Source organism: Humulus lupulus, chromosome 7, assembly GCF_963169125.1.
Source record: "Humulus lupulus chromosome 7, drHumLupu1.1, whole genome shotgun sequence".
Classification (NCBI taxonomy): Eukaryota; Viridiplantae; Streptophyta; class Magnoliopsida; order Rosales; family Cannabaceae; genus Humulus; species Humulus lupulus.
In genome coordinates, this window is record NC_084799.1 from 189,841,120 (window position 1) to 189,867,940 (window position 26,821).

At 32.5% G+C, this 26,821-nt stretch overlaps 1 protein-coding gene across 3 annotated transcripts in view; it reads left to right on the forward strand.

Moving 5' to 3' along the window:
* LOC133788961 (KH domain-containing protein HEN4) overlaps positions 1-26,821 on the forward strand; it is a 47,571-nt gene that overhangs the window by 16,369 nt on the left and 4,381 nt on the right. The window contains exon 9 of one of the 3 annotated variants that reach the window (XR_009873425.1): positions 12,957-19,013. The exons of 1 other annotated variant lie outside the window; for it this stretch is intronic. The gene's annotated coding sequence lies outside the window, so the exon portion shown is untranslated. Of the gene's footprint in view, positions 1-1,323; positions 4,717-12,956; positions 19,014-26,821 lie in introns of those variants that run through there. One more of the 3 variants, XR_009873429.1, reaches the window with a different exon arrangement.

The window sequence follows — 26,821 nt, forward strand, 5'->3', positions numbered from 1 at the left end:
AAAATGGAAACCAGAGCAAAAAAAAAAAAACAAACAAGTTCTATACAGTTAACTCCCCAAACTAGATTTTATCTATCTCAGAAATTCTATTCTGCAAAAAAATATTCCCTCGAGCTTTAATGTCTCGTTTGATATGTTTAACTGTACAATCAACACTTAGAATTTTGTCCTCCTACAAAGCAGTGTTTCGCACTCTCTACAAATAATAGGTAGTTGCAGCTAAACTAGAGGCATAAATCTTTCTCCTGAAACGGGAGAGACCCTTCCCTCTAGCTAGCCATCTCAGAAGGCCTTGAAGATTCTCAGAACTCGAATACCAACCCAGCCAATGTTTTACCTCTGTGATACACTTCATGCTGTAACAATAAGAGAAAAATAAATGAAAATTATCTTCCTTTGCAGCGTCACAGATTAGACAAGATGATGTACTTGCTATTCCAAAGTGATGTAATCTAGCCCTTGTTTTCAATCTATTCAGATTAGCAAAGTAATAAAAGCATGCTTAGGCACTACACAAACACTCCAAATAAATCTGGTCCAAATCAGGTTCCCATTCTCGGTCATTCCCATAAATTTGCCATAAACTTCTTGAATGATATACCGAATAGAGATAAAAGAGTGATAAGAGTAGTAGTTTTTCAGCCTATTCTTTACTACTACCATTTTCTTCCAATACCATTTACTTTCCAATAATTGCATATATAAAAGAACTCATCAATCCTAGGTATCAATTTCTCTTCCAAAAAGAGTTCTAACTCTGACTTCACATTCTCTGCACCATATGCAACTTTAACATACGTGTCAAAGTTAGATAGATCATCCATTTGTGTTGAGGAAGATGCTAATACACTTTCCATTTGCTGACTTCTTTCTCTCAGATTATGAAACTTAGAACTGTGCTATTCTATTAGCTCATAATAAAGTTTGCGGACCTTCTCAATTTCAATCCCATAATGATCATTTCCATAAATGGTAGGAAAATAATACTCGATCAACATAAACTTATATCTTGGAACCAAAACAACTGCCACATTCATAAGTCTATGAATCTCTTCCCAATACTTTTGAAACTTAGACATCATTTGAGTTGTCATGTCCCTAACAAAGGGCTCATCTGATGTCATCTATATTAGGAAAACTTATACAGAATCTTTATTTATTTTCATGTAGATCTAATATTAAACAAGTTAATATGAGGCAACCTATAACATATTTCTAAAATTGAATTAGGAGAAATAACGATAAGAATACTTACATTATACGCAGCGGAATAATAGGGTCTTTCTTTCAGTTTCTTTAATCCTTGCATTCTTTCTGTTGCAGAGTATTACCAAGATTCTGAACCAATCTTCAATTTTCTTCACAGCTTTCCAAAGTATCCTTAGGATCACCTAGACTATGGTGGGTAATTCTCAACACATGATATAGATACAGAGAGAAGAGCAATAAGACTTAGAAAATGACTTATGTTTAGAGATAATCTAAAACCTATCAGAAAGCTAGTGTCTGCGTCTGACTTAACTTGTCTTGTGTATTCAACTCTCTCTTAACATTCTTTTTATAAACTCAATTAGGTCATTTATTTAATTAAAAAATCAATAAAATAATAGTCAATTAACGACCCTATGTCGAAATTATCATGGGCTTTAGGCCCATGAAATTTCCCATTTAATTATAAGCTCATTGGACTTAAAATCAAGGCCTATATATTTTCTATTGAATTAATTAATTAAATCCTTTATCAAATTAATTATTTATAATTTGAACCTTAATTTAAACTTATTTATTAATTTAGATACCAATTTATTTTAATTAATAAATCTGCCATAATTTCTCGTTTCTACTCAAAATTACACAACTCTGTGAAACTATCCAAAATTGACCTAGTCAACTTTGATAATGCTAATTGATAATTAAATTAATTAATTGAAACTATCTAAATGATTTTATCAAATGTATAGTGGGTACCATGTGCCTATGAAATCAAGTTCCAATAAGTTATCATAAATCTAACAAATAAATTTAATAACTTATTAATTCCTCGTGACTCCACTAAAGACTCGGAATTACACTATTGAATTCATAGAACGTTCTATAACAAATATAGATACGCAATTAATTATCAATTGTTACAATCATAATTGTCACTCAATCCTCTATAAACGGTCTACAATGAGATGAAATTAAAATACCGTTTTACCCCTCATTGTATTTTATCCTTAAAACACTTAGTTCCTTGTAAATGATATTTTAGTAAACTAATATTAATTACTGAAATGAGATCTCTATCATTTAACATCTTGAACCAAACTAAAAAGAAACCATCGTTTCACTTCTTCATCAGAAGCTATAGATGTTCATATCTATGATTAACACTCCCACTCAATTATACTACCGAGTTTCCAAGATGTAAGTATAGGCTAGTTCGTAGGGTAACTGGTAACGAACATGTCAATGAACTCAAATAATACAATCAATTAGAATACTAACCACTCTGAATTGAGATTGAATTGACCTATGGTCAACTATATGATATGACTAGAATAGATAATAACAGTATATATTTACTTATCCTATCAACTGTCAATATCGGTCATGTCCGATGTAACAAATACATCCGATCTTATCGTAGAGAACATAACACTATGTGTAAGTAGATCACATCGTAGATTGGCAAGTCAGTGTAAATCATGTGCACTGAGTAATCTTAGGACTAACTTATTTTGAACATATAATCATATTTATATTCCATTGTGATTACGTCACTATAAATACGATTAGTTATGTGCTCGTGATTTAATAGAAGTTTATATTAAACAAATAATCATGAAAACAAAACATATGAGCAAAGTGATTGACTGTGTCAAAAAAATGATTTTTATTCTTTTATTGATAATAAATGAGATTACAAAGAAATTGAGTTTTAATTAGGGCATAAAACCCTAACAATCTATGCTTCAATTATCATCTTAATTTGACACATCTTTGAGAAAGAAGATTAGCTATAGGATTCTTAGTTCCAAAAACAACTCTGTCACCTCATGAAACACTTTCGGCTTGTCACACAATTTTTGAGTTCTAATCGAATCATCTTCTGATGGCGCATATCTAACATACCTTGAATCACATACTTTAATCGTTCAAATACTCTACTGGAGAATAAAACTATGTTGAGCATCAAGTACGTTGAATTCCACCTTGTGTGACAATCAAGTGACAACTTTTTAGTACATGTCACTTTAAGATAACGAGCAATGTCCTCAAAATTTTCATGCCTCTTTGGTGTGCCCAACCAATAAGCAACACTGTCTCGAATATTGTCAATGCTATCACCAATAAGAGACAAGCCATCATGGACAATTAAGATTCAAAATATGTGCACGACAACGCATGTGAAATAACTTTCCTTTTAAAATGAAACAACTAGAATTAAACTTTTCTTTCAAAAGTGGAATCATTGCATCGTTAGTGGTACAATTATCCACAGTCATTGTACTAATCTTGTCTTCAATATTCCATTCAGACAGACACAAACTCAGTGTATCAGTAAGTGTTACAACCACATGGTACATACTTAAAATTCATAATCCAACAATGCAACTTCCAAGAGTCATCTATGAAATGAGTTGTCATAGTCATTTATCTCATCTTTTGATGATTGACGGTCCACATATTCAGTGGTTGTAGTTATTCCACTTCTATTTTTCTCCAAAATTTGGCTACATTTTTCCTTCTAAGCCTTATACATTTTCAAAATGTCAAATCTAATTGTATTCGTTGACACCATTTTAAACACAGGGAAAAGAATATTCGAATAGTCTATAAAAAAAATATGCTCAACCACGATAAATGGTATTTATGTAATCATTTGAGCTAACTTTTTTCTCCCTAGTTCAGGATCAAAATTGTAAGTTGTGACTGAAGGACTTGCATTAGGATAAAGATTCGTGGAAAATTGTTCCTTTATTACTTGACATCTTTTCACATGATCAAGTAAATGTTTAGTCCCATTACTACTCTCTACCCCTAATTTCTTCCCACAATCCATCAATTTTTTGCAATGTAAAATGATCCCATGCAGGAGATGTTATCTTCCATTCTGCACTTTTATTCTCATTTTCATCTCTTGTATTACCTAGAGATTGTACCTCTTGTGTATATGCTGAATGAACATAATCAACATCATCGACAAAATTAGATTCGGTAACATCTTGGGTAGACATGTTTAGAGTTTGATCTAAGCTACAATATATCTACATAATAAAGAGATCAACATCAAAATAATTATGCATGCAAAACTTTTTAAAAATGATAATTATATCGGTAGAAAATCGGACAACATTTCCACTATTTTATTAACCTAACTGATTGTCAATATCAATTAAAACAATCAAACAACATAGGTTTTCGTCCTTGTGTCACTGCAGCACACAAAAATCTCAGAACCTACTTCACTAAGATACAAATCAAATTATCAACATTCTGTTATCGCCGTAGTACATGAAAGTCTCAGAACCTACTTCACTATGGATGAATATATAAAATATTTAAACTCTTTTAAATTTTATACAATATCAACTATATAAAATTAAAACTATAGAAAACACACCTCCAAAACTAACTCCAATACAATTTCTTCATAAAAGTATAATTTAAGTTGATTATGAAACTAAATCCACACAAAAAAAAAAAGAGTACACTAATCAATATTTATGCGAAGAAAATAAAGGAGAGGAACCAATACAATTTATAAAATGAAACCAAAGTTTTTAAAAAACTAATACAACAAACCAATATAGCTATAGTTACTTTATTTTGACATAATTTTGAGGACAATTATTAGTAATTTTTCTAACTACTATTTTGGAAGGCAAACGAGACAACATTATTTTTAACATTTAAAAATTTAAAGAGATATTCTCGAAATTTGTGAGAATATACATAGGATTAAAACTAATATTTAACAGAGAAGTAGTAAACTAATAAAACTAATATTTAACTATATCATATAAAAATAAGTGACTTTAATTTGCTGAGCAAAAAGTTAATAAGGCTGAACATAACATCTCTTTTATATAAAAAGTGTGTAGATAATGAAAATTTTTGGTTTTAACATTTTTTTTTGGTTAACTTTAACGGAATATTCTTATATTTAACAGAATATTCTTATATTTAACGGTAGATTGTAAACATAACTTAAACTAAAATAAATAAATAATTAATCAAGTTAAAATATGATATTTTTGAGATATTTTACATTGATAATTATTTAAAAATAATAAAATCATATATTTTATAACTTAAATAAAATTTAATTAAACTTAATATTATATTAAACATATAATATATAATCTTTTGTTGTCACTGTCAAATTAAAAACCTAGAACAAACATAAACTTAAACAAAAATAAATAAATAAATTAAAATAGAATATTTTAAATATATTTTATGATAATTTAAATAATTAAATTATATTTATTTAAAAATAATAAATGCATACATATCATTTTTTTTATTTTATAAATTTGTGTGATAGTTTGTTTTTTTATTTAGTGATTGATGTTCTTTTTCTTCATCAAATTCATCAAAGTACATTGTGAGATACATTAAAAATTAAAATAGTTAATGCATGTATACTACTGTCTACACTATGTTTTTTTTTTTATTTCTATTATTAATTTCTTTTTAAATATTATTATATTATATATATATATCATGTAACTATGTAAATATATATATCTATAGAGCTATAATTCATTCTAGGCTTATTAGGATTTTTCCCCCCAAACTATTACCACTACCAAATCGTGCCCCCTGAATTTTTTGGCTTGTTAAAAATTCTCACTGAACTATTCACGTTACTGAAATGTAGGACTTTTGTCCTATTTTGCTAACAGAATAGTGATATGGCGACATTGGAGTGTTGATGTAGATTGCCACGTGTATAATTTAAAAAATAGATAAGATTTTACCCCCTAAACTTTTAGCGTTACCAAATTATGCCCATCGAATTCTAAAATTTAAAATTTAAACAATATTTTGAATATTAAAAAGAAAATCTAAAAAATATTAAACTAAAAATTCATTTAAATTAAATCATACAAAATAAAAACTTAAGGCGACATAGGCGACACCAAAGCTGAATGTCTTCAGGGACTCACATGAGCTCAGTCTGTCGACGATGTTGCTACCCAACCAACTTTGAGCTCATTCTGATGCATGTCCAACACCAAGCCAATTTTTTTGTCACCATTAATTTTATTTTTAATTTTAATGTTTTTTTCCCTTTTTTTATTTAATTTTAAAATTTTAATATTTGGGGGGCACAATTTGATAATGGTAATAGTTTGGGGGGCAAAAATCCTATTCATTATTTATATTATAAACGAGGCATTTACATGACAATACTACATCGGCCACCAAACTGCCACATCACTATTCCATTAGCGAAATTGGACAGAAGTCTCACATTTCAGCGACGTGAATAATTCAGGGGAAATTTTCAACTAGATGAAAAATTCGGGGGCACGATTTGGATTGGTAATAGTTCAGGGAAAAAAAATCCTAATAAGCCTTCATTCTATTATATATATTTAAAAAAAAATAGTGAACCAGTTTTTATTAAAATTATAAATAATATTTACAATTTTAAAACTTAACAAACGTGCATTGCACGTTGCTTCTATCTAGTATATATATTTATACTAGATAGAAGCGTAAAATGTACATTTACTAGTTTTATTTGTAGAATTTGTTAATTATTTTTATTAAATTTGTATGATTGTCATATAAAATTTAAATAAATAAACAATATTATATATAAAAAAAATGACATAAACATATTAAAACAAAACATTGTTTATAGTTTTTTTAAAATATATATATATATGATAATTTTTTAGATCACAAATTATCATATTTAAGGTACAAAACATTCATGATATTATTCAAAGTACACTTTACTGATTCAAAAATAAACTTGTTTATTCTTGATAGAAAATAAATATTATTCTAATTTATTATGTAGTTATACAATCATACTATTTACATACACACGACACCTATATATAATATTTTTATAATATTTATTTTTAATTCAATATGAATATATATTTATATAAGTTAGATTAAATAAAAAGAATAACATGTTTTCTTTTTAAATTAAATGGTAATTTTTTTTAATAAAAATTAAGATTATGTATTATATATTATTGTTATAATGATATTTTATAATATTTAAATTTATATTAATATAACTATTAAATATCTAGTATGATATTTTATAACATTTGCATTTGAATTTATATTTATATTAATATAATTATTAAATATGTAGTCTTATATTATATATTATTATAATAATGATAATTTATAATATTTGAATTTATATTAATATAATTAGTAAATATCTATTTTCAATTAGTTTTAAATGTATATTCCGTTAAAGTTAAAAAAAATAGCTAAAACCAAGAATTTTCATATCTACGTACTTTTATATAAACTAGATACAAGCAACGTGTAATATACACGTTTGCTTAATTTTATTTATAAAACTTATTAATTATTTTTATTAAATTTATATTAATGTCGTATAAATTTCAAATAAATATCCTACTTTAATTAAAAAATATATTTATTTTTGTTTAAGTTTATGTTTGTTATAGTTTTTGAATTTGGGAGTGACAACAAAAGATTATATATTATATGTTTAATGTAATATTAAATATTATACGTGGATTTTAAATTTAAGTTTCTTGCTAGTTTTTTTTAAAATAATTTGTTGCTAATTCACAGTAGATTATATTATATGTTTAATATGATATTATTCTAATAAGTGAGTTTAAGTTTAATTAAATTTTATTTAAGTTATAAAATAATTTTATTATTGTTAAATAATTATAATGGTAAAATATCTAAAAAAATATCATATTTTAATTTGTTTAATTATTTATTATTTAAAAATAATTATCATTGAAAAATATCTAAAAAATATCCTATTTTAATTTGTTTAATGATTTATTATTTTTAAAAAATTATTATTGTAAAATATCTCAAAAATGTACTATTTTAATTTTTTTAATTATTTATTTTATTTTATTTAAGTGTAAGTGTTTACAAATTACAGTTAAATATAAGAATATTCTGTTAAATATAAGAATATTCCGTTAAAGTTAACATTAAAAAAAAATAAAAATTCGTTAAAACCAAGAATTTCCTTTATCTACATACTTATTATCTTCTATATAATAAGTATATAGATAACATAAATTCTTGGTTTTAACGGTTTTTTTATTTTTATTTTTTTATTAATTTTAACAGAATATTCTTATACATAACAAAATATTTTTATATTTAACGGTAGATTGTAAACGTGATTTAAATCAAATTAAATAAATAAATAATTAAACAAATTAAAATATGATATTTTTGAAATATTTTACAATGACAATTATTTAAAAATAATAAAAACATACATTTTATAACTTAAATAAAGTTTAATTAAACTTAAACTTCACGTATTAGAATAATATCATATTAAACATATAACATAATATAATCTACTATCAACTAGGAACAAACTTATTTGAAAATCCATGTATAATATTAATATGATTGACACTCTTTTTCTTCATCAAAATCACCAAAAGATATTGCGAGTTACATTAGATACTAAAAATAGTTTATGCATGTATACTACTTTACACTATGATTTTTTCTATTATTTTTCTATTCTATTATTAATTTCTTTTTAAATATTATTGTAATTTATATATATGTCATGTAATCATGTAAATATATATCCATGTTAATATTGTGTTTAAATGTCATATATGTAGAGATTATTGATATAAATATTTATATATACTATAGAACTGTAATTCATTATATTATATATTAAAAAAAAAATTGATTTTTATTATAATTATAAACAATATTTTTTCCTAATTTTTTAATACATTTATGTCATACATTATATTAAATATATTTTATTTATTTTTATGATATTGTTTATTTATTTAAAATTTATATAATAATTAAAAAATAATAAAAATAAATATATATTTGAATAAACATGTTTATAATTTTAAAACTAAACAAACGTGCACGTTATTTTTAGCTAATATATATATATATGAGACCATAAAAGTAAATATTACTATAACGTTGCTCTTTATAAGACCACCTTATTTTCTTATTCTATAATATGTCTACCTTATATGCCTTATATCTATATATGGGTACATGTTATAACATTGAGAATTCTTATGTGTGCATTGTTAATGGTTACTACCTATAGATGATTACTTTAATATTAACTATTGAATTAAGATCAATGGTCTATATTTATAGTTGTTAATTAATATTTCTAAAATTAAATTTTGATATTTTCAAATTTTTTGAAAGGCTATATGATGAAAAATGTGCATTTATTATGAAAATATAATATTGTAAATTTTTTATTTTTCAAATACATGTTAATTTTTAAATATAACTAGTCTCTCGTTGGTTGAAAATAATATTAATTATGGCAAAAAAAAAAAACTAAATCCAAAATTAATGTAGAAAAAAAATATTTAGCTATTGATGACTTGTTATACCAATTCACTATATTGTCAAATCATCATAAATGTTAGTTCCCACATATGCCAATAAGCATTGAAATTTTTTCAATATATAAACATACGTAACTCAGTAATTTACTCACCACAATAACGAATGCCCCCATGTCCACACTAGGAGTGTATGTAGCGAAGCTTTTCCCACGGAGGTGATTTGCTATTGTAGATGCTAGACTCCCAAGAATTTTGTCTGTTCCATCAACAATATACCATGGTTTTTCAGTGTTGATGTGATCAACTCCTTTTGGATACCAAATGGAAGATAAGTTCCCTTAAAACATATCTAAAACCATCACATAAGTTCCATACAACTCTACAATAACTAATTCATCTCTAGCTTCACCTAAAGAACTCAAGAATTCTTGTGTAGAATGAATGTCAACCATGTTTGGTGCATTCTTTTCCGACCATTTTGGCGGCTCCGTTTCAGCAACAGTTGCCTGCAGCTGGACGAAACAAACAACGAAAACTTATGAGCATAGCGCCACATCAGAAAATTTTGGCACAATTATTCAAGAGTAAATTGAAACCATTCTTCCAATAATTTTTTGAAAACAAATGATACCTATTAACACTTTAACAAAGTGAATTGAAACTGAGAAATTGAAAACAAAAGATACCCATTAATACTGTGTAGCGTAAATTCTTATTTCTTATTTTTCAAATAACAAGTAAATACCCTAACAAGCAAAAAGTCCTTGGGTCTAAAGGCGAGACGTGTAACAGAGGAAGAGGATAAGTTGGAGAAAGAACAAGGAAAGATTTTAGGGGATTTTGAGTTTGAGGAGGAGGGGTGTTCATTGGATGACATCCAATGTTTTTAAGCCCATCCGATCCGATCCAATCATCCAATTGGATGTTAGATTTTTGGAACCGATCCGATCCAATCATCTTGAACCAACCGATCCGATCCGATCCAATGGATAATTGGATCAGTTCGGTTCCATCCATTGGTTATCCGTTGGATCGGATCGGATCTATCCGATCTTTTAAAACCTTTATTTAGGTTGATTTAAAAAAAAAAATATATATATATATTATTTCAATTATAAAAACACTAATTACTCATCCAAATAATAAAAATATTTAATTGTAATGATTTAGAAGTTTGCAACGCAAATCTAATATAAAATTAAAAATATAAGTCTTAATAATTTGTAGGAATCCAACATAAAATTAAAAACATAAGTCTTAATAATTTGTAGGAATCCAACATAAAATTACAATAATACATCATAATTAAATAAAAAAGTTTAGTACATCAAATATAATATATGTAAACAGTAAATGTAATAAAATATAATATATTTTAACTTTAAAAAAAATATATAATATATTTTTTATCTGAATATTAATTGGATGGTATTGGATCATTATTGGATTGGATTGTATCGGTCGAGCCTATGCCTTGCCCCGATTTTATCGGGGCAAACACGCCCCACCGGGTTGGGGCCCTGCTTTGCCCCACTGCCCCATTTCGCTATGTCTATTGTCGGAGGTGTCTATTTTTGCAAAAAAAAAAAAAATTATCAAACCAATGTTATTTTGTCAAACACTATGATTTTTTTTAGTGCTATGAACAGATTCTATTTCAACCTTTTCTACAGCCATTATACCATTTATTAAAAAAATATAATTAATTATTTATATTTTTATTCTTTATAAATAATAAATTATTCATTTATTAAAATTTAAATAAAATATTGATCTATTAGAAAACAGCAGCAGCTACCTAATAGTTCAATATCATATTTAAGTTTTTAATTATAAATAATTAAAAATTGTATTTATTTATAATTATATCCCATGTTTTTTATATACACCTTTTATATAAAATAAAAATAAAATGTAATTGCTTATCTCATTTTCTAAAATTTGGAAACTATAATTTTTAAATGATTAATTTAAAATTTTCTTAGTAAAATAAATAATTAAGCAAAAATTCATAAATATTTTAAACAGTCTTTAATAGAAATTTTTAAAAAAAATGTAATTAAATATATAATAAACTTACGTCTAAATTATGTGATTCTTTTTGTCAATAAGATTTTAATTATTGGTTGTTAACTTGTTATAACGATGAAATAAATTTTAAAAGAAATGGATCAATTGAAGTTGAGAAAATTTTAGAATGGGTTACTAAGCCTAAAATTTTATAAATAGAATTAAAACTTTAAAATAGTATATTTTAGTTATTTTATTTAAGAATAAATTGGTAATAAAATAATATTAAAAAAAGAATTCTATATAATATTTTGGGTGTAAATATAATTTTTCAATATAAATATTAAATAATTGAACCAAAAGTGGTTAAATAAGTAGACTATTTGTGAATAAGATTTAAAAAGATATTGTAATTAGCACTTTTCTTAACAGAATTATTCGTAAACAATCAACTATTGAAATTTATGTTTAGATTTTACTTTATAAATACATCTTTTCTTACCTTCCACTACTAATGTTATTTACAAAAATTCTCAAACGTATCAAATGTTAATTTATGCTGAAATTGTCATGTTTTACTTGAATATACAAATTTAGAGATAATCCTAATTACAAATTTATCAAACGAAAAAGAACGTATTATGATATGTAACGCTAACATATGGTGATTGGTTAAATTTAATATTGAATTTCATATATTTTAATTCAAAATAAAATATATAGTCCCGATATTAGATTATTCAATTATGGTACATTGATTAGTATATGGCACAACATAACAATATTTCTAAACTCCAAACTAATCATTGTTTGGTTTGGTTAGATAATTGATATCAATAAAATTAGTAGGGTACTAAGAATATAAGACACGTGCTAATTATATTTGGACCCACCAAAAAGCATACAAGAACAAGAGGTCATAAGAAAAATATAGTAGCTGTAGGGCTCTCCAACAGACCCTGAAATTGAATGAGGAGGCCCGACCAGAGAGAGATACTTTCAAAGTTGATATTGATATTGTAGCTCCCACCTTGAACTTGAAGACCAGAAAAGTAAGAGTTACAAATGGAGCCAAGAATAATTGTTGTGCTATTTGAGAGTGTACGTAATGCTAAACAACTAATAAAATGCAATAAAAGAAATAGTTATGTTTCCACGAAAATTATATTATTAATTAATATTTATTCTATTTGAATGATTTCATTTTAGGAAAAAAAATGAAAGAGAAATAATAAGGATAACAATGCTAAAATATTAATTAGATGATGATATAGACAATTAATTTAGAGATTTTGATTTCACTAAAACTATTCTTTCCTTGTATATTCCATTTCATGTATTCAAACTCTTCTTTCTATATTGTGACCTAATAAAATTCATTAACCAAAACAGGCGGTTTATCATCACAGCCCCATCAGGAAACACCCCAGAAACAGGCAGTTCATCATCACAACCCCATCAGGAAAATCCATTCTATATAGGATTGGTTGAGCAAGGGAGTGCCGATCTCAGGAGCCAGCTCACCCACGCCAACAAGCGTATTGATGAGATCCTGTCTTGTTTGCCACCTATAACTGATCAGAATGTCAAACGGAGGGCAAGTGGATCTCAAGAGAATAGATTGCGAAGGCGTGGTCACCCCAACACGAGCCGTTTGGTTCGGACTGCCACTCCGAGCATTGTGCCATTGGGGCAGATTTCTAGAAATGACCGATCTGCACACACTCAGAGAAATGAGCAAGCAGCTCACATGTCTAGGAGACAGCCTAATCAACCCGGATGGGCTGGTACAAATTGAAGGCGAGGTGGGATTCCCTTGAATCCACTGGCTCAAGTCCATGCTAATAACCATGGTCAAGAAGAGGGCCTACCCCTTGTAAGGGAGATTGGGGTGGATGATGGGCGACCCAGAGCTGTGCGCCCATATGGACGACATGTGGCTTCCCCGATAAGGTATTCACCATCACCAATACGCCATCTGTCACCCTAGCGAGCTCCATCGTCACCGCGAGATCGAAGGAGTGGATCCCTTTAAAGGAATGACTGAAGAAACTATGTTCACAGAGAGGTTACTCATGTCACTCGATCTCGAGATACCAGAATTTGAGTTCGTGTTAACGATCACTCACTGACCTCATCAACGAATTGTGAGTTTTGCTAAAGATAGCTATTGGATGGAGAACTGTCACGAAGACAAGTCAGAGAGTGTTCATAACACTCACTCTCGAAGGTAAGAGCCTGATCTGAGAGAACATCTCAACTCTGCTCATAGTTTCAGCGGTAGCTGTCAGCCCGACTTGCATGAGCGCTTAAACTCACAGCGGAGACAACCAAGTTGGGATTATAATCATCTTCCAAGGGAAAACCCTCATGTGAGGCGTGATAATGGGAACGTCCCAATGAACTGAGCTCCAGCTTGGAGGGAGGATAACACGCAACCCGGATTGAGAGCAAGTCATTAGCTCCCAAATAATTCGACAGTGAGGGATCCAACCCTAAAACGACTTGCTGTGATGGAGGATTAGATGAGGCTCCTTCTGTTAGAAAGAAACAAGGATGACTGTGATTATGATGAAAAGCTCGAGCCATTTGCTCTTCACATTGGCGCAACATTGTATCCGCCTGGCTCTAAGATGCCACTGATGGCGACCCACGACAGAACTACCGATCCGTCTAACCACATCAGGACCTTCAACACCTTAATGAGGGCCCATAATGTAGGCGTCCACATGCAATGTGTTTTATTCCCAGCCACTTTGACTGGAGCTGCCAAATTATGGTTTGACAAGTTCAAGAGGCAGACAATCACTTCCTGAAATTAATTGTTGTCAGATTTCAAGAAGCAGTTTCGAGCTACCAAGGAGATACAGGTGGAGGCAAACTTATTGGCCAACATAAAGCAGCAACCAGGTAAGTCTCCCAAGGCTTACATAAACCGGTTCACCAATATTGCAGCTTGAGCACGAGATGCCGATGACAGTGCCAAACTCATGGAAATGCGGTCTGAAATCACTGTAGGAAGTGAATTATGGAAGGAGCTCCAAAGGAAAGGAGTTAAAAACACAGATGAATTTTTAGCTTCAGCTCAAGAGTGGATTAACCTCGAGGAGGCGGAGTCCACCGTAGTAGGAGCTAGTAGTGTTCCAATTCAACCCACTAGAGTGGTGACAAACATTGTAGCGTCAACTTGGCCAGTTACCCATAATAACTAGACAAGTAATAATAATAAGAGGAAAGGGAACAATGAAGGGGACCAAGCATGGTCCAAGAAAAATAAAGCTGGGGAGACGTACACCTCAATTTTCATTGTGTTTACTGTTCTAACAGATACACAAGAAAGTTTATACCTGGTTAACTCTACTCGCCTTCCTTGGAAAAACAGAAATCGACGCGCTGAGAGAGAGCCGACAAAGTTTTGTCGTTACCATAACGACATTGGTCATACTATAGACCACTGTCGCCATCTGAAAGATGAAATTGAGACGTTGATTCGGACTGGATCGTTAGCACAGTATGCCCGAAATCGGGTAGCCCCTAACCAACAGGTCGCACGGAATCTGCGACCAACTTCGGGTAATCAGCCAAATCCACTCGTAGCTTTTCCAGTTCTAGAAAACCCTCTCATCCCACCTTCAGTAGAAGGGAGGGACATAGCCACTATCATAGGCTAGCCATGTTTAGCTGGAACAAGTAATGGGGTCCATAAGAGATACATTTAGGAGCTGAAGACCCACGACAGTGCGGTATATACTCTTGAGCAGCGCTTGCCAAAGCAGCAGAGAACTGATAAACAACCCATCATTTTTATGGAAGAGGACATCTGCCACGTCCAATTCCCACACAATGATCTGCTTGTGATAACCTTTCAGCTCACCAACAGGAGAGTCTGGAGAATTCTGATCGACAACGGTAGCTTAGTAAATGTGTTATTCAGGTCCACATTGGAAAAGATGGAACTTTCAGTCACAGACCTAAAAGCCTCATCAACAACTCTTTATTGGTTCTCAGGAGAAGGGTTGGCAGCAATAAGGACGATTGAGCTCGTTGTATTAATCGGTGATGAAGCTCGAGCCACTGCAAAGATGCTCGAATTTATTGTTATAGATTGTCTGTCTGCCTATAACGCCATCCTAGGGTGACTTGCCTTAATAATCTTTGAAGCCATAACTTGTGTTCGCCATCTAACCATGAAATTTCCCTCACCAATAGGAATATGTACAGTTAAAGGAGATCGGCTTGTTGCCAGAGAGTGATATAGCATCTCGATAAAGGGAAGAACGCAACATGGGTAGCAAACAATGGTAATTATCGTGGAAGCAGAGGAGCTTCAATTAATGGAGATTGAGGTCGTCGAATTATAAGAGATTGACATACGAGTGAGTGAGGATAAGTCAGAGCTCTAGGCTCTTGAGGAACTGGAGGAGGTAATCCTCGATCAGGAAGCAACTTCCAAAGTTGTGAAGATTGGAAGAAATCTCGGTATTGAGCAGAAGAGGAACCTGATTGAGTTTCTTAGAAATAACCTCGACATCTTCGCATGGTCATGCTAACATGGTTGGCATTAGTCCTAATGTGATCATGCACATGTTGAATCTGGAAAGGAACATGCCAGCAACGCAACAAAAAAGAAGGCAATTTGGAAAAGAAACAGAAGAAGTGACAACTCTATAATATAGAGTTACCTACAAAGCTAAGGATTGGTGTGATATTCTTATTTTTGTTTAAGAGCTAGTTTTCGTTCTGAGGGAAAATAAGTAAAAAAACAATGATAAATTTGTTGGAGTTGAGTGAGGTGGAAATGAGCTAATGTTATTTAAAATGATAATTTTTTGTGTAGAATTCTCGAGATGCTGCAGCAACGTTGAAGCATTGTGACTAGGCAGCAAGTATTTTTGGGTCAACATGAGGAGCTGCCATCTCAGCAATATAAATCAATCTTTTTGAATTAACTTGACTTGGGCTGAATCGTAAATGAAGAGATTAATTATGTTGGTGCATATTTAGCAAAAGGACAAATAATTGGATAAAGGAAGTCGTGTGGAAAGGAAGAATGGGAAATAATTGAAGCTTTAATATCACATATCATATATAAATATATGTCATCTTTTAGAGGAGAAAGGGGATACGACCAACCACCATTGAACAATAGAAAGTGGTGAATGAAGAAGAAGAAGAAGAAAAGGCAAAAGAAAGAGGAGGACAAGAGGAGATAACCACTTGGGGACACTTATTGGGGCTTGATTTTCTCATCATTTTCTTAGTATATAATTTCTTCTCTTGTATTTTTCTTGTCAATGTTTGAATTTATTATTACTATTTTAATTATGAGCTAATTTTTTTAGTAGCTAGAATAATTGTTGAACCCTAATATGTGAATTTTGTACTTTGTTGAGGATGCTTAATGCAATTCGAAGTTTATTCATTCAAGTGATTTTAATGTTTAAATGCTTGCTATTGTTTGATCACCAATAGTGGGCAATTGAGTTAATTAATAATTTTGAAAATAATTTAATTAATGGACATACAACTTGAATGGTTCAAGATTAAGTTCTTTGAATTTAATTTGTGTTACTATAGACATATATTAATGCATTGCATAATCTTTGTGGAATTGGTGCTTGGCAAATATTCTTGAAGTTAGATTGACATAAACATATATGTTAGTTTAATTAGAGAATTTATACCATAGTGATTCCGACGAGAACCTAGGACTTTAATTGGAATTCTTGATTAATAATACCCAATTTGCTATGGCACACTGGCAACATTATCATCAGTTTTGCATATTAGGGGGAATTAATTGTTCTAGCTTGTTTCATTCTCTTGCTATCTTATTATTTTGTTTTTTTTTATTATTTACTTTCTTGCTTAGTTTTTAGGATCAACCAAATTTATTTTCACTTGCTTTGTTCCAAGTTGTCTAGTATTGATTTTTGCACGATTATTTGCTAATTCAATCCATGTGGAGATGATACTCATTCTTATCACTTTATTACTTGTTGACTGTGTACACTTGCGCATACTTATCATATATTAATTTCACCGCAACAAGAAGCTCTAGAGGAAGAAGTAACTCACCTCTTAAAATGAGGATTCATCAAGGAGACAAAGTATTCGACCTGGATAGCTAACCCTGTTCTGGTCCCGAAGCCAAACGAAAAATGAATAACTTATATTGACTTCTCTAATCTCAACAAGGCTTGCCCAAATGATTGTTTTTCTTTGCCAAGAATTGATCAACTCGTAGATGCCACGGTAGGACATGAGCTCATGTCTTTCATGGACGCATATTTTGGATATAACCAGATCACGATGAACCATGTCGACTAATAGCATACAAGCTTCATGGCCGAGCATAACGTATATTGCTAGAACGTCATGCCTTTCGGGCTGACGAATGTAGGAGCTATGTATCAAAGGCTGCTGAACAAAATGTTTGCTAACTAGATCGGCCGAAATATGGAGGTGTACGTCGATGACATGCTAGTCAAGTCGAAGACTACCAATAACCATGTGGTCGATTTGGAAGAATGTTTTGTCATGCTGAGAAAATACAACATATAGCTGAATCCCTAGAAATGTACCTTTGGTGTCTCATCAGGGAAGTTCTTAGGCTTCATCGTAAATTCTAGGGGGATTGAAGCCAACCCAGAGAAGACTAGATCCTTGCTAGAGATGCCTTCTCCTAGGTCGCGAAAGGATGTTCAGAGTTTGATAGGGAGAACTGCTGTTCTGAATCGCTTTGTGTCAAAATCTTCTGATAAGTGTCTTCCTTTCTATAACTTATTAAAGGGGAACAAAAAATTTGAGTGAACCGACGAGTGTGAGCTGACATTTCTGGATCTGAAGAAACATTTGGCTGAGCCCCCTATTCTATCGGAACCTATCAATGGAGAGGCTTTGTATCTTTATTTTGCTGTGGGGAAAATGTGGCCAACGTAGTTTTAGTTTGGGAAGAAGATTAGACTTAGAAGTCAGTCTATTACACCAACAAGAGGCTTCTAGGAGCTGAAAATTGATACCTGTTGATGGAGAGACTTGCGTTCTGCCTAGTCTTGGCCTTGAGGAAGTTACAGCCTCACCAATCAGCCTTTAAGGCAGGTATTGCAAAACCTGAGACATTGGGGCGATTGTTAAACTGGGCCATCAAACTCAGTCAGTTCGAGATTTTATATAAACCATGATCAACCATCAAAGGGCATACCCTAACTGATTTTGTGTCAGAGTGCACTAGTTTTTAGGATGAACCAATAAGGGGGCCAGTGCAAGAATCGTGGAAACTGTTCGTGGATGGGTTATCTAATGAGCACAGGTCAGGAGCTGGAATCATTTTGACTACTCCAGAAAGACATTGCTTCCATATTGCTCTAAGGTTTGGATTCAAAGCCTCAAATAAGAAGTTAAGTATGAAGCTTTTATGACTGGAGTTCGAGTAGCTAAGGAGTTAAAGGCGAAAGCTATACAGTGCTTTAGTGATTCGCTGCTTGTGGTAAACCAAGTATTGGGAGAATACTAGGTTTGTGAAATTAGGATGACTGCATACTTAGCCAAAGTAAAGTACAAACTGTCAAAATTCGAATTTTACTTTATTGAGCAGGTGCCCTGCGAACAGAACACCAATGCAGATGTGTTGGTTCGACTTGCCACGACCAAGGAAGCAGACACGTTGAACATAGTCCCAATTGAGTTCCTTGAAAAGTCGAGCATCGAAGAAATATTAGAAAATATCGAGCTAATTCACGCAGATTTCTATATTAGATCCCAAGATATGTCTTGATCGAAGGAGCCCTGTACAGGCGGGGTCATTTTATGCCTTTGCTCAGGTGTGTCTCGCCAAAGGAAGCCCAAGCTATTCTAAAAGAAATCCATGAAGGATTTTGTGGAGGGAGGGGGGGCGCAATCTAGCCATGAAGGTGTTTAGGCAGAGTTATTTCTGGCCCACTATGAAAAAAGACTTGACCTTGTATGTTTAGAAGTGTGATAAATGCCAGCATTTTTCGACAATAGCTTGGGCTACACCTGTCGAGCTAACAATGATCTCTTCGCCTTGGCCATTCATTGTTTGGGGGATAGATTTGATTGGATCACTGCCAACCTGGAAATGTGGAGTTCTCTTTGTTGTGGTCGCTAGGAATTACTTCACAAAGTGGGTTGAGGCCAAGCCATTAGTGACAATAGCCTCGAAGAGAGTACTTGATTTCGTGATAAAGAACATAATCTGCCGCTTTGGCTTCCCAAGAAATCGTATCAGATAATAGACTCAGTTTGACAGTGAGCTGTTCACCAACATCTGCGAAAAATACGGGGTTATCAAGAGTTTTTTGTCAGTGGTGTATCTGCAAACCAACGAACAGGTGGAAGCGGTAAATAAAACTTTAAAGGCGAGCTTAAAAAAACAATTGGAGGAGGCTAAAGGTGTGTGGCCTGAATTTCTCCCACACTTTGGTTCCATAAATATACATTTTATTAAAATAATAATAAAATAGTAATAATGATGATAAAATAATAATATAATATGGCTTAGCTAGCCATGGAGGCTCTCTACATTTGAAGAGTCAAAAATGTAAAAGTTAAAATAGTTAAAATATGGCTAGCCTCTTAGAGTGATGAAAAATACAAAATAAGTTACTTTTTTAACTATTTTAGTTAAATAAGATAATTTAGCTAGTGTAGTTGGAGATGCTCTGACACTTATTCTAAGTCCTTAATACCTCACTTAATTATTATTGGGAATGGTGCCCTTAAAACATATGTAATGAACAATAAATGAAATGAATTTTTGCATATATTGAATGTTTTATATTATTGTTTGAATAATATTTAAAATATAAATAATCCCCAAATTCATTAATGTGACCTCAATTATTGATACAAGAATATTAAGATTGAGGGAATTAAATTTAAATAATTCATAGTAAAACAAAGTTATATGAAATTTTTGTATTAAATATTGTTAGTACAGTTCACTAGTATTATGAAAGGTAAATTGTGGCTAAACTACCCAATCTTTTGGGTTTGTTACAGTTAAATACCAATTCTGTTTTTTTAATGGCTAAACCACCTACATGAGATGGAATGTTGTTCCGTTAAAAATGTACACATGTCATTCTAATATTTGTTTTGGCCTGTAAATTAAAAAAACTTAAATTTCAAAATTAATGAAACCCAGAAATACAGTCGACATCTCCTTCCCCAAAATACCAGTCGACTTCGACTTCACATCTGCTACCTCAAAGGCAGAGGTCGATGAGTCTACATCTCCTCCATCAAACCCAAAAGTTGACATCGAGAGCTCCTCCCAAAACCCAAAGAAATTGGCATCTCCTCCCTCAAACCCAGAAGTTGAAATCGGAGCTTGGATCTGATGTCGCCGGAGGTGTGTACGATTGGGAGAAGAAGTCGAATAGAAGGTGGCTGACTCTTTTATGGTTTGAACTTGGGTTCCGCTGCATCATTGGATCGTAGCCTTTTTTTTTTGGGTGCAGGGGGTGGCTAACTCTGCAATGCTATAGTTGGTTCATCGACTTCCTTAACAACTTAGACTTTGGGTCCTTTATGTTGCCATTGTGTGCCCTAACCAGAACAAGCTCTTTCACCTTGAAATTTAAGCAATTTATGATTAAAGAATAATAAACGATTAAGTAAATAAGGAAAAGAAAAGCACTTGTTTGATTTTTATCTTCTGTCCACCTCACTTCCAATGCCACTATATTCTTTAGGCTGAAGTGATGAGAAACACACAATAACTTGATCAACATAAGACACCCTATTAGAGCAAGAGCTTTTCTTGAAAGAAGCAAAAAGGAAAAACTTGTCTCTTGTGTATTGACCAGTCCGTATGAAAAATAATAGTTGGTTATATATAATCAGTACAAAAGTTGTCACCTAATATAGCTGGAAACAACTCAGCTAAAGTCTAAATAATAAAAAATAAAAATAAACAAAATAAAATACTATATAATTTCCTACGCCCCCTCAAGATGGAATGTATAAGTTTATTAAGCCCATCTTGGATATTAACTCCTGAAGGTGACATGGAAATAAAGCTTTGGTTAATACATCAACTAAGTTATGTTTGGAAGAAACATGAAGAAGCTTTAATTTGCCAAGTTGGACTTTTTCTCAGACCACGTGACAATCGATTTCTACATGTTTGGTGTGCTCATGGAAGACTGGATTCTCAGATATATGTAGTGCAACAGTGTTATCACAAAATAAAGTAGTAGGTTGTTGATTGATAATGGAGAAATCTTTGAGGAGAGCTTGAAGCCAAGTTATCTCGCAAGTTGCATTGGCCATTGCTCTATATTCATGCTCATAAGATCTTGAGACAGTGGTTTGTTTCTTTGATTTCCAACCAATAAGGGAATTACCAAGGAAAATGCAATATCCGGAAATGGATCTTTTTGTGTCAACGCATGAACCCTAATCAGCATCAACAAAAAATTTTAACTGTGGGTTTTTTTTGGAAACTTGTTTCAGCAAAACCTGTAAGGTGTATTTGAAGAAGAAGGATAGAAAATACCTTGACCAATAGTGCATTTAAGGTACTGAAGGATGCGTTGAGCAGCTTTGAGATGAGGAACCCTTGGCTCATGTAAGAATTGGCTTAGCCGATTGACAGAGAAGAAGATATCCAACCTTGTGATTGTTAGATAAATCAGTTTTCCTATCATGCTGCGATAACTAGTAGCATCAGAAACAAGAGGGCCTTCATCTTTACTAAGTTTAATGTTGGGCTCCATTGGTGTGGAAGCTGATTTGGCTCCCAAATAACCTGTTTCAGTAAGCAATTGTAAAGTAAAAGGTCTTTGAGATATGAATATGCCTTTGTTTGATCTAGCAATTTCTAAGCCAAGGAAAAAACGCAAAGGGCCTAAGTCTTTCAATTTGAATCTAGAGTCAAGAGATAATTTGAATTGAGAGATGGCATCCATACTATTACTAGCTATTATAATATCATCAACATAAACTAAAATGGCTAAGAAAATACCTGATTTTTGTTGAATGATTAAAGAATGGTCGGATGGTGATTGTTTGAATCCATCTTGAAGAAGTGTTTTGCTGAGTTTGGAGTACCATTGTCGAGAGGCTTGTTTTAAGCCACATAGACTTTTCTTCAATTTACAAACCAGATTTGAAGGAAAAGTCCCTTATGCTATCCTTTAGGCATTGTCATATAAACATGTTCATCTAAATCACCATGAAGGAAAGCGTTATTTATATCCATTTGATGTAAAAACCAATTGTTAGTAGAAGCAAGGGCTAAAAGAACTTTGAGAGTATTAAATTTAGCTACTGGAGCATAAGTTTCAAAGAAATCTACTCCCTATTGTTGAGTAAAACCTTGTGCTACTAATCTAGCTTTGTAACGATCAATTTCACCATTAGATTTATATTTAATTCTATAAATCAATTTACTACCTATGCTGTGGCAGCCAGGAGGAAGAGAAACAACTTCCCAATTGTTGTTAGTTTCTAATGCAACAAGTTCTTCATTCATGGCAGATTGCCATTCTGGTATGTGACAAGCTTTGGAAAAATATTTTGGTTCTTCAACCTTTGAGTAGCAAGGATGGCAGCCCTATAAGATGGACAAAACTTGTTATAAGAAATATATGACTCAAGAGGATGATTAGTAGTGACTTTGGCAGGAGTATATCCACATAAATAATCATCAAGGTGAGCTGGTTTTTGAGATATGCAACCAGCTCTTGTGATGTTTTGAGGTAAAGAAGCAGTTGGGTCATCCAAAGATGTTTTGTAATCTGGACCTATTTTAAACAAAGGAACAGAACATGGCAAAATATTGCTAGAAAATAATTTGTGGACTGCATCAGTAGATAAACTATTAGAAAAAGGAAATACATCTTCATAGAAATTAACATCTCTGGAATGAAAATTTTGATTTGTCTCTATATCAAGCAATGTACAAGCTTTCATACCATTAGGATATCCTATAAAGACACAAGCTCTAGAACAAGCTCAAAATTTGTGCCTAGTTGAATCAAGAGTGGATGCAAAACCAAGACATCCAAAATTGCGAAGATGCATATATAAAGGTTCTTTTTTATGTAGCAATTCATATGAAGTTTTGAATTGCAATAATTTTGAGGGAGTTCTATTAATTAAGTACACGGAAGTGTGTACTGTATAACTCCAATATTGTAGAGGTATATGTGACTGAAATGCTAATGCTCTAGCCAAGTTTAATATATGTTGATGTTTGCGTTGCACAACTGAGTTTTGTTGTGGACGATCAACACAAGAATGGTAATGAATAATGCCATTAGAAGAATAAAAAGTAGTCATAATTAATTCAGGAGCATTGTCGGATTGGACAACTTTGATATTGATGGGCTTTGAATTAAAGTATAAAAATTTGGAATGATGGTTTGAACCTCAGATTTGGTTTTGAGCATGTATATCCAAGTATATCTAGTGCTATCATCAACTATTGTTAGAAAATATTTGTGTCCTTGAATAAATATTGTGTTAAATGGTCCCCCTATGTCAAGATGTATTAGATCAAAAGGAGTGGTAGGAATGTTGTTATTAGATGTAAAAGGTATCATTTTTGTTATGCAAAATGACATACATGACAAGGAATATTATGAGGCAAAGTAGATGAAAAATGAAGATTTTTATTCAAATGAGAAGATATTGACATAGAGGGATGTCCAAGGGTGAATGCCAAGGATCACTGCTAAAATGAGTATTACATGCTAAAGTCGAATGCAAATGTGCTGACTTTGTATCAAGGATGTAAGATTTCCAAATTTATTGTCCATCCCAATCTTCAAAGTCCGAGAATGTTCCTGAAGAAAGCATTTAGTTTGTGTAAATATGATGGAATAATTTGTGTTTTTAAGAAAAGAATTAACTGATAACAAATTAAAACAGAACTGAGGAACATATAGGACATTGTTAAGGCAAATATGACTATTTATGTGGATAGTACCCAATTTTTCAATTTTGTATCTTGAACCATTAGGTAAAGTGACATATTGAGCATGTAACGACCCAAATTCGTTAATAAGGCTTAAGGGCCTTGATTAGTGTGCCTGGAGGGCATAATGGGGATTATGTGTGAATTTAATGATTAAGATGCATGATTATGATTTAAAGCATGTTATATGATTACTTGAATATTTGAGATACATGACTATGTGTATTAGTATGCATATAGGCCCTGATTAGGTTAAAAAGGCATAATCATAATTTTGGCCATTATGGGCATAATTGCTTTGATATATGTGATAATTGTCGAGACCACATTATTATGTGGATATATCTGTGATCTGTGACTCGAGACGATCCTGGTGAGCAAGGTAGCGAGAAAGTTATGGCGGGGATTTATACCTGGCTCGGGGTGAGCTCAGGGGTATAAATGGGAATTTAGTAGATAAACTGGAGTCTATTATGACATTGAGGAATGCTATTGGTGATTAATTAGGTATCGGGAATTAAGCGGGAAATAATAGAGACACTCGAGGAATTAGCGGGAATTGGGTAAAATGACTAAAATGCCCTTAAGTGGACTAAAGGATTAGAATTAATAGGGAGGGCATAATGGTCATTTGGCTTTTAAGGATGGGTATTACTGGGGTTTTATGTTAGTGGGATTTATAGAACATTACAGAAGTTTGAAAAAAGAAAGAAAAGGAAAGGAAAAGAAAGGAGAGAAAACAGAGAGAATTCTCTAGGTCGGTTTGTACTTCCTTCACTTGTTTCTTGAGGATTTCTAGAGTAAAGCTCAGAGGAGAGCTGGGATTAACTAGGCATCAAGGATCCTAACCTAAGACTGAGGAATTGACAGAGGCTTAGTAAGGGTTCATCAACACTTGAGGTAAGACTTAGAATTCTTCAGTTTCAGTTTCTGGTTTTTGAGTTGTGGTGCTTAAGTTGAAATTGGGTGGACCCTTAGGGAATTCAGACTTGAGGCTGAGGAGGAGCAAGCCAAAGGAGTCTAGAAGCATCTTGTGGTCGAAATTCTATCAAAGGTATAAGGTCTAAACTCTAAACTTTGATGTTTAGCTGGCTTTTACTGGGTTTTAGAGCTTGGAAGTGATTATGGTGAAATCTGAGTTTGTGGATGCATGTGTTTGGGTTTTAGGTGTTTGGGGTGCTTGGGATGAGTGGAATGTGTTCATGGGGTTGTTTTTTTAAGTTTGGGTAAGAGTTGGAAGAGGTTTGGTTGAGGTTGGTTCGAGAAAATCGCAGAAGTGAAATTTTGGTGCTGGGCTGTCTGTGACTAGCACTACAACGCTAGCCTTTGGGCGTTGTAGCGCTAGGCCATAATGCTGAGGGAAATTTGGCTTCTATCTGTAGCGCTGTAGCGCCCTCCCAAGAGCGCTGTAGCGTTACCCTGCCTTCTGAAGGGGATTTTAGGGTTATTTGCAAGGGTTTTTGACCTAAGGTTTGGGGTTTGGTTCCACCACCTTGTTTGGTGGAACTAGGACTTCCCGGGGGCTCGGGATTGGCCCTGGGACTAGATTTTGAACTTGAGGGTTGATGATGACTTTGGCCATGATTGTGTTTAGGTGAGCGCTAGGGCTCAAGGGGGATCGTGCTCAAGGTGTCGAGGGATCAAAGCTATTGAATTGAAAGGTAAGAAAACTGCACCCGATTGTATGATTGTGATGGGACTAAGTGCTCACGAGAATTGTATCGTGTCAATGTTGGTATCACGCCATGGGACATGTAAAAACGGCCTAAGAGTGTCGTACATACTATTAGCTCACAGAGCGCGATTTGGCCACTGGGAGCCATGAACACTGGGATAACAGAGGGAGCAGCCTGTGAGCGCTAGCCCTGGTTATCGTTTATAAACTGTGCATGTTATGAATTGATATGCCTAGTATGTGAGATATTGACTTGACTGCTAAATGCTTATGCTCTGTTGTTGTTGTGTTTTCTTGCTGGGCCTTGGCTCACGGGTGCTACGTGGTGCAGGTAAAGGCAAGGGCAAGCTGGACCAAGCCTGAGGCAGAGAGCTCCGAGGTGAAATGTACATAGCCAGCTGTTCGTTCACCACGGTCGAGGAGTGGACCAGGACAGGGATTACCTAACTGCTTGTTTTTCCTTAGTATGGCTGGTTATTGTATCTGAGTCTCACAACCTTTGTAAACGATCTTTAAACTTGTATTTTTGGGATCCCGTGTAACCTGATAATGTTTCTTAATGAAAAGTGTGGTTTTTGAGACGAAAACGCTTTTAACCCTAGTTCCTTTGTAGCTTCTGCAACACGATTTTAA